The sequence below is a fragment of the Muntiacus reevesi genome, chromosome X (assembly GCF_963930625.1).
Source record: "Muntiacus reevesi chromosome X, mMunRee1.1, whole genome shotgun sequence".
Lineage (NCBI taxonomy): Eukaryota > Metazoa > Chordata > Mammalia > Artiodactyla > Cervidae > Muntiacus > Muntiacus reevesi.
In genome coordinates, this window is record NC_089271.1 from 21,674,498 (window position 1) to 21,682,960 (window position 8,463).

Genomic DNA, 8,463 nt, shown 5'->3' on the forward strand with positions numbered 1-8,463 from the left:
TGGTCACAAAACCAGGCCAGGAAACAGGCAACAGTTGTATAGTGAGAATCACTGAAGTAACAGATGTTCTACCCCACATTTTTGTTTCCTGTTATTCTCCACCTGGGCTTCCCAAGTAGCACAGTAGTAAAGAACCCGTCTGCCAAGCAGGAGATGCAGGTTCGATCCCTGGGTTGGGAAGATTCCCTTGAAGGAGGAAATGACCACCCACTTCAGTATTCTTGCCTGGGAAATCCCATGGACAGAGGAGTCTGGCGGGCTACAGTCCATGCGGTAACGAAGAGTCACACACAACGGAGCAACTGAACAGCAGCAGCAGCTCCAACAGAAGTAAAAGCCAGGCTAGGCAATTTCAAAACAGTGGTAGTTTTTATCACTTTTCTTACCTTTCCTGAGCTCCACTTTTACTACTGTTCATCAAATCCAAGTGTTGAAAGATTTATGTCTTCAGCAACGCTCTTTTCCCTCTAACAGCATCCTCTTGCTTAAAAATGGCAAACATGTAAAACATGGCATACTATTAGTGACATGGGATCAGAGGGTCTCTTTAGGCTAGGACATCTTCATTTCAGAGTGTCATCTTCAATAAAGATGTCTTTCAATAAAATAGAACTTAAAAGGTAAAATTACAATGGGTATCTCTCTTACCCATACCTAATCTTCTATCATTTTTCACCTTGTCATGCCCATCCTCCCACCCATTTCACCCACTTTCTCCAACAAAGTCAGTTCTCTTCCATTCATTTCTCCCTCTGCATCCTATTTATCTCCATTCTCTTGCATGCCAACTTTGCATCACTTTTTCACATCACCTCAACTGCTACCATTCCAGCTGGGAAATAGAGACTCCCTTCAGACCCCAAGGCAGTCCATTCAACTAGGCCAGTGGAGGCACCAACCCTGCCATTCCTCAGCCCAAGGAAAATCAATAAGTACCTCGATACAATTACAGCTGCACCAGAGGCATAATATAGAGGGAACAAAGCTGTAAACATACTGCACTATCTCTGCAAAAGTTCATGCTTCAGAGTGCCGGCAAGCTTTCAAAACTGCCTTTACAATGAGGATTTGTATATTTTAGAGATACTAAAAATCATGCTGTTTGAATTTACACATTTTTTCCAGTATAAATGTGTATCTTGTGCTATTTGGAGATGGGGCCACACAAACACAGGATGGTGCCATTAGTATTAGCTGACTTTATCTTCAGAAACAGTGATGTTATTCTAGCAGTTTATCTTTATGTGTGATCTTTATGGGATTGTTAGCCTGCTTTGGTCTGTTTATATAAGTAACTCATTAGCACATTGCATAGGTCACCACATGTGGCTTGCGTTTGGCCTCATCTGTGGAGATGCAAAAACCATGCCTGGAGAGAGGAAAGATCCCTATTTTACTCCTAAAAAGGCTCTTCAGTGGGGCCATTTCTTCCTTGACTCCAGTTCCTACTATAATCCACAATTACTCACTCCCTGTGTATTGTTCAGGCTCCTCCATCTCCCTCACCCTGTCCCTAGCAGTTCCCATAGAAATTCCCTAAGGAAATACATATATATTTCTGAGGAGGTATAGGTATAGATCAAGACATAGATATAGATACATAGATACTGTCAAATATAGCACATGTAGGAACTTCCCTGGTGGTCCTGTGGCTAAGACTGCATGCTCGCGATGCAGGGGGACCAGGTTCCAACCCCAGTCAGGGAACTAGATCCTGCAAGCCGCAATTAAGAGTTCACATGCCACAAGGAAGATTGAAGATCCTGCATGTTGCAACTAAGACCTGGTGCAGCCAAATAAATAAATGTTAAAAAAAATAGCACAACTAAAACCACAAAATCAATAAAACAGTATTTAGTAAGACTTTGCAGTGCATACAAAAACAGTTCTCAAACTGGGAGCTTCCAAATTCAAAGACTGATATGAAGCTCATGGGAAAGTGAAAAAGAGAAAGTTATTAACATTTACAATCACTGGTTATTACACTGGGGTTATAGATGGTAGTGACTGCTTAGAAGTGATTATTTCATACCACTTTTAGGAAGATGACTTCAGTTTTGTTACAATGGCCAGAGGCATTTATAAGAAATAACCTAAGTTAAGTTGTGCTTATGTTCATGGAAAAAAGCTAGACTCAGTTTTGTTTCCATGGCTTCTATGGTTTTGTCTGCTCAGGGAATCCTCAAGTCTAGTCTCCATTTTGTATTTATGTTTAGCAGTTCCCCCCTTTTTGGTCCTTATCTCAGCAAGTTAAGAGTGTGACCAACTAGTTTAGCACTGCTCTTAGTGACCACTGTTGATGCAGCCAGGCTGAGGCATCACACATTCATTGTTTGCAATAGTTGAGTCATCAGGACAGAGAGTCATGTAGTTGCTGTTACCAACAGCTGCATCGTCACAGACCTGGGAAGTCAGATCACTGAGTTCTTCAAGTTGTCTAATCCTGATGGATATCTTTTAGTGTATGAGAGGCTGCCAAAGGCATTTAAAACCCATAACAGTGGACAGCCAAGAATTTTTCAAATTCTCCAGGGCAGAGATTCCCAGGAGCTAAGATTTAACCAACTAAATTCAAATGGGTTATAACCAACTTCAACCTTTAGCTTTCTGAGTCAATCTATCTATCTAAATTTTTTTTTACATAGGCACAACATGTAATCATATTACATGTATTAGCAATCATATATCCTCATGATTACTTAGGACAGGATGAACATGAGGGTATTTTGTATTTTAGCTCAGGAGGTGGTGCTGTAGGTACACTTCCACCTAAATTAGGTCTCTATATGATGTGAGCAATAAGGCAATTTAATATGAGGCATTTCTATGGAAATAAATGAAAAAGAAGGGTTACTAGTTCAAGCAAATTATAAATTCAGTTTGTTTGGGGATCAGTCAGTTGAGAACATTTCTAGATTTGAATCTGAAGCATCATTAGGGGGTGAAATAAGGATGGCAGTTTCAGTTGGTCGGTTTTCCTGGTTTGCAGACTGTGTTTGATGTCATCAGGTATTCCATTGAACTTTCTTGAGTGGTCCATACAGCAACAAGCATGAAGGCTGTCCTTACATGATCTATAGAAATGATTTCCCTGAAGCTTACAAGTAAATAACAAAACCTCAAAGACAATTAACAGGATTAGAATCTGATCATGAACACAACATACTTTTCTATACTTACCTGATAGGAGAGATACTATGATAACCATAGTTTTCTACTGAAACAATTTTTTCCATAGTCATTCCATTTTTTTCAAAGATATTTATAGTGAAACTAATTTATTTAAAAAATAAGTCATCTTGGGACTTCTCTGGCTGTCCAGTGATTAAGATTCCATACTTCTGTGCTTCCAGGGGGAACAGGTTTGATCCCTGGTTGGGGAACTAAGATCCCACATGCTGCATGGGTAGGGGGGGAAACTTTAAATAGAGTCATCTCATTAAACTTGGATTGATTATTTACATAAATGTAATTCTATGCAGATTCTCAAATATGACATTTCAGTCAAAGCCTTGGTATTATCCAAGGGGCTTTACTGGCTCCAAACTCAACTTTGTTGTTGTTTAGTTGCTAAGTTGGGTCCAACTCTTTTGTAACCCCGTGGACTTCAGCCTGCCAGGCTCCTCTGTCCCTAGAATTTCCCAGGCAAAAATACTAGAGTGGGTTGCCATTTCCTTCTCCAGGGACCTTCCTGACCCAGGGATTGAACCTGCGTCTCCTGTGTGGCAGGCAGATTCTCTACTACTGAGCCACCTTTGGTTCTTTAAAATTGTCTGGTGGGGACTTCCCTGGTGGTCCAGTGGTTAAGAATCTGCCTTCTAATGCAGGGAATGCAGGTTCAATCCCTGGTCGGGGAACTAAGAGTCCCACATGCCTCAAGATGACCAAGCCCACTTGCCGCAACTACTGAGCCCATGAGCCACAACTAGAGAGAAGCCTATGTGCCTCAACGAAGAGCCCAGGTGACTAAGATCCTATGCAGCCAAAAGTAAACAATAAATAAATGTTTAAAAAAAATTGTCTGGTAATAAGGAATTTCAGATTAGGCCTTTAAAGTCTCTTTAGGCTAAGAAGCCAAGATAAGGACTTGTCTAATTACATCCTGCTACAAGAACAAATTCTTATCGGCTTTATATAAAGACAATCAGAAAAATCAGAGGTTTTTTTAAGTATTTATTTATTGGCTGTATCGAGTCTTAGTTGCAGCATGTGGGATCTTCATTGGGCCAGATTTGCTCTCTCGCTGTGATACACAGGCTCCAGAGTGCCCGGAGTAGCTCTGCAGCATGTGGGATCTTAGTTCCCTGACCAGAGATTGAACCCACATCCCTTGCATTGCAAGGCAGATTCTTTAACCACTAGACCACCAGGGAAGTCCCCAAAATAGGAGTATTTTAATAAGAGTTTCTGAATTGTTCAGGGATTAGGTAAAAAGAAAAAGACAAAAGTGTTTCAATTTTTGTTTACAAAAGCATACTTTTATCAAATTGCTGTCATGTTATGAATAGCTTAAAAGAGAGGAGCAAAAATGGTCTTAAATCTAGAAAACAAAACATTAAACAACCAGCAATATTTCAAATGAAGTCATAAAAATTATAATCATCTTAATCAGTTCATTCAGTCTCCTATTTTTAATTTTTCTTTTGCTTCATCTTAGGCTAGTAGCTTTATGAATCAATCAGTTTTCCAGTAGAGTCTTAGAAATTCCTATCCAGTGCAGTGTTATTATCTTAAAGTTATCAGAAACCTGTATTCTAGAGTACTTGTTAATGTCTTTTCCAAGAATCTCTTTGAAGATGAAGCATTTTTGCTGGTAGCTGATTATAAATACTTTCAGAGAGGAATCAAGAGAAAAACAATAACTATGACTGACAGAAGACTTAAAAACAAGCATGGTTTACGATCTGGTGAGAGGCCACCAAAAAGTGATGCAATTGAGAAGCAAACTATTATTTTATGCATACATTATTATAAAATATTAACTAGAATTTTGACTGATCACATTATACCAGGACATATCAGATTTTTTGGAATTTTATATAATTTCTATAACATATTAATAATACATACTATGTAAATATAATCTAAGAAGGACAAACATTACTTTTTATTTGACAATGTTTCCTACAGAAGTTAATATCAAGTAAGCCTAAATAAACTGAGATTTCTCTTTCATAAGAAGAAAGAGCAAATCTTTTGTGATCTTCTAAGGGCCCTCTGGAAAATCCCAAAATTAGTTTGCAGTCAAAAAAACTTCACTCAGAATTTGATTTGAGGAAGTTTGTTAAAAATGTCAAAAGATTAGAATTAGTTCATCAAATAGAAGCATAAGTCACTATGAAATAATACTTAATTATCCATTCACCAAAGTGACAACTGAAAGATTTCAAAGCAAATATACAAAGTTAAGTAGCTGTAAAAAACAAAAACAAAACAAACAACAAAAAAAATCACCTTAGCTTTTAAAACTGAAAAGACTCTGTTTTCCTAATTAATCAAAGATCTGACAAAGACAATTTGGAATACAGGAAATATTTCCCATGACAGAGAATCCTTGTTTCCTAGGCAGGTTACATTAAAGGTAAAGAAAAACCTTTTATAATATTTTATTTAAAACAGACCAATAATCTAAGAAATTTTGTAATTTTAACAGAAAGAAAGTTAAACTCTAGTTTTTTATTTTTAAAAATCTCTGTATAAATCTATTCAATTTAGCCAGCTGTAACCTCACAACATAAAATTTCTTTTCCACAAATCTTTTGCATCTTTCTATATCCATTTAGGTTTTATCTTCTTCTTTTTCCTTTTTTATTCTGAAAAAAAGTTTATTTTAGACATTACTCTTTCTCCTTAACAAAACTATATCCTATATTCCTCACATACTCCTCAAATAAAAATACATCCCACTGTAGATCAACTATACTTTAGTTTTTTAAATTTCAAGTTCAGGCCTCATAATAAAGGTTACTTTGATGCTTCATACTCCTAGAATTAACAAAATCTTCACTATTATATTGATTTCTTCCAATCAATGTGAGAGAGAGCAATGTCAGTTTTCCTTTCTTTGAATCAAAGTAAAAAAATGCATGGGCAGAATAGTTTAACAAATAATGTTCATGTGCCGTTGGCTGTCAAAGAGTTAGAGGGAAAGAAAAAACCAGTCACCAGCTCCTCTTCCCTGCAACACACTAATCCACCAGCTCAGGTAGTTTTGTGTCCTATTCACTTGTGCAGTAACTATTGCTTGTATCCATGCCATGCAAACGCGGTCTATTATTTTCAGGATGTAGAACACACCTCTACATCCTTAGCAAGGAAATGGAAGAGCCAGTCTCAAAATGAATGAGCAGTTTTGCACTTGGAAGGGACTTATGTACTCGAGTTTAGACAATGAGTTTAATTTCTTTATGCCAGATATTCAGGGGTTTTATGGGCAATGGATAGAAGCTGTGTTGACAGAATTAAAGGCTATGTGACTGTGACAAAATTAAGAATATCTCACTTCTACTGTGTTTTGGAATTTGAAGGGAGAAGAAAAGTATATAGAAAAAATATGCAAACACTTACTGAAAATTGTTTGCTCTTTTTTTTATTCAAATATTTTATGGAATTGTTTTTATGAGGAAATGGAATAAACCTGTACTGTTTTTTTAAATCTTATTTTCTTCCCTTACTTTGTATACAAAGTTGTTTTCCTTCATTCTTCATTGTTTGTTGTAGCTCTAGTTTTACATATTGTTTATAAATTTTAACTATGAGTAATCTTTAACTTCCCAGGGAAAATTAGGAAGCAGGCAGTAGTGAGCTATTTATCACATATTTAGCATCTCATAGTAAAATAGCAAATTTATAAAAACATAATTATGTAAATTTGTATTTTTAGAAATATGCTTTTCATAGTACAATTTTAATGTGGTTTTAATGTGACAAAAGACATTTTTATTAATAGACTCAAATATCCTTTGTCTCTGTAAAAATTAAGAAAAGGAAATAAATTTAAATTTATGTTCAGTGATCATGTCTTAGTATACTATCTTATTTGGAAATGAACTAGATATAAATATTAATTATTTAGTTTAGCTTAGTGTAAACTTTTATCTTATTTACATTTATTTAAATTACTTGTTTTTAACAATTATGCTTAGATTAGACATCAAACAGCTAGCCATCATGTTAAGTTATTTTGTAACATAAAGATAGCATGAGCTTATTTGACAAGTAAACATTTAATAATAACAATTCCAAAAATATGCTTGTTTTTATTAAACCAACAAACTTAAACTTTTTTCATCAAGGATTTTTCTGATCATGTGAACTTGAAAACAATTGGGTTAAAGTTTCTATTTCTGAAAAGTTTTAGGAATACTTAATTTATATAAGCACTTATTTCTCTTTATGCCAACTAAATAGAATTCTTTTTAAAATATCATATATACATGGGAATTCCCTGGTGGTTCAGTGATTAGAACTTGGCACTTTCACTGCTTAGGGCCCAGGTTCAATCCCTGGTCAGGGAACTAAGATCCCATTAGTCAAGTGGTACCGCCAAAAAAAATCATAAATACATAATACACATACATATATGGATATACCTAAACAAGTAGGCAGATACAGAGATATTACAGTTTTCATTTTTAAATTTTAGCTATGTCTCAAGTATAATAATACAAAATGCAAAAGAATCTGAATCCAAATTGTATTTCTTGCCAACAGACTAAATTAAGGTTACCTGTTCAGATGGCCAAAGTTTTTTTAACTATAGACTGTGTGTGTGTGTGTGTGTGCGTGCGCATTATAAAAATTCTTTAAGAAAAGCTATTTCTGGAGTCAGCTGGTCTCTTAGAAACTTCTGCATACCGATCAAAGAGTATTTTCCATTGTCTCTGAGAAGTTTGTAATCCTCTTTTCAAGGGCACCCCTTAAAGTAGACTATATTATCTAAGTTAGAGTTTCCCCAAAGTGGCCACGATAATTCCAAATTATTCTTTGTAAAGTTCACTCATTTTGCCAGAAAGGCACAAGATTCTGGCCCACGGTGGTTATACATACAAGAAGCGGGGGTCTTTAAGCGGGGAGGAGAATGAGATTTAGATGAGGTAGAATCTATCTCTGCCTTTAGATAACCTGAAACAATCCATGAGGCGCTCAGTAATCCTACTGCTGCCTAAATTCCAGGGAATCACAGGTTTTCTCCCCTTACAGACAGGAAGGGGACTTACCAAGAAGCTAGAACAAACAGAATACAGGTATGCATGATAAAGTTGGCGAGTTCAACACACAAAGAAAGCAGCAAGGTTGGTGAGAACGCACTGACTCCTTGGGTCCTGTGGGGACCAGCAGGTGGTTGCTCACTGGCTTCAGAGTTGTTGAAGGTCTTATTTGGATCCCACTTCTGAGGCCAGGAAACTGTCAAAAATCCAGAAATAAGACAATTAAGATTCCCTGGTGGCTCTGTGGTAAAGA

General features: G+C 36.4%; 1 non-coding gene across 1 annotated transcript; it reads left to right on the top strand.

Annotated features, from left to right (window-relative positions):
* The first annotated feature begins 7,444 nt into the window (after nucleotides 1-7,444).
* On the top strand, nucleotides 7,445-7,517 carry TRNAE-UUC (transfer RNA glutamic acid (anticodon UUC)). Its single transcript has one exon. It is a non-coding gene; the product is annotated as a tRNA-Glu (tRNA).
* Nucleotides 7,518-8,463: the final 946 nt, after the last annotated feature.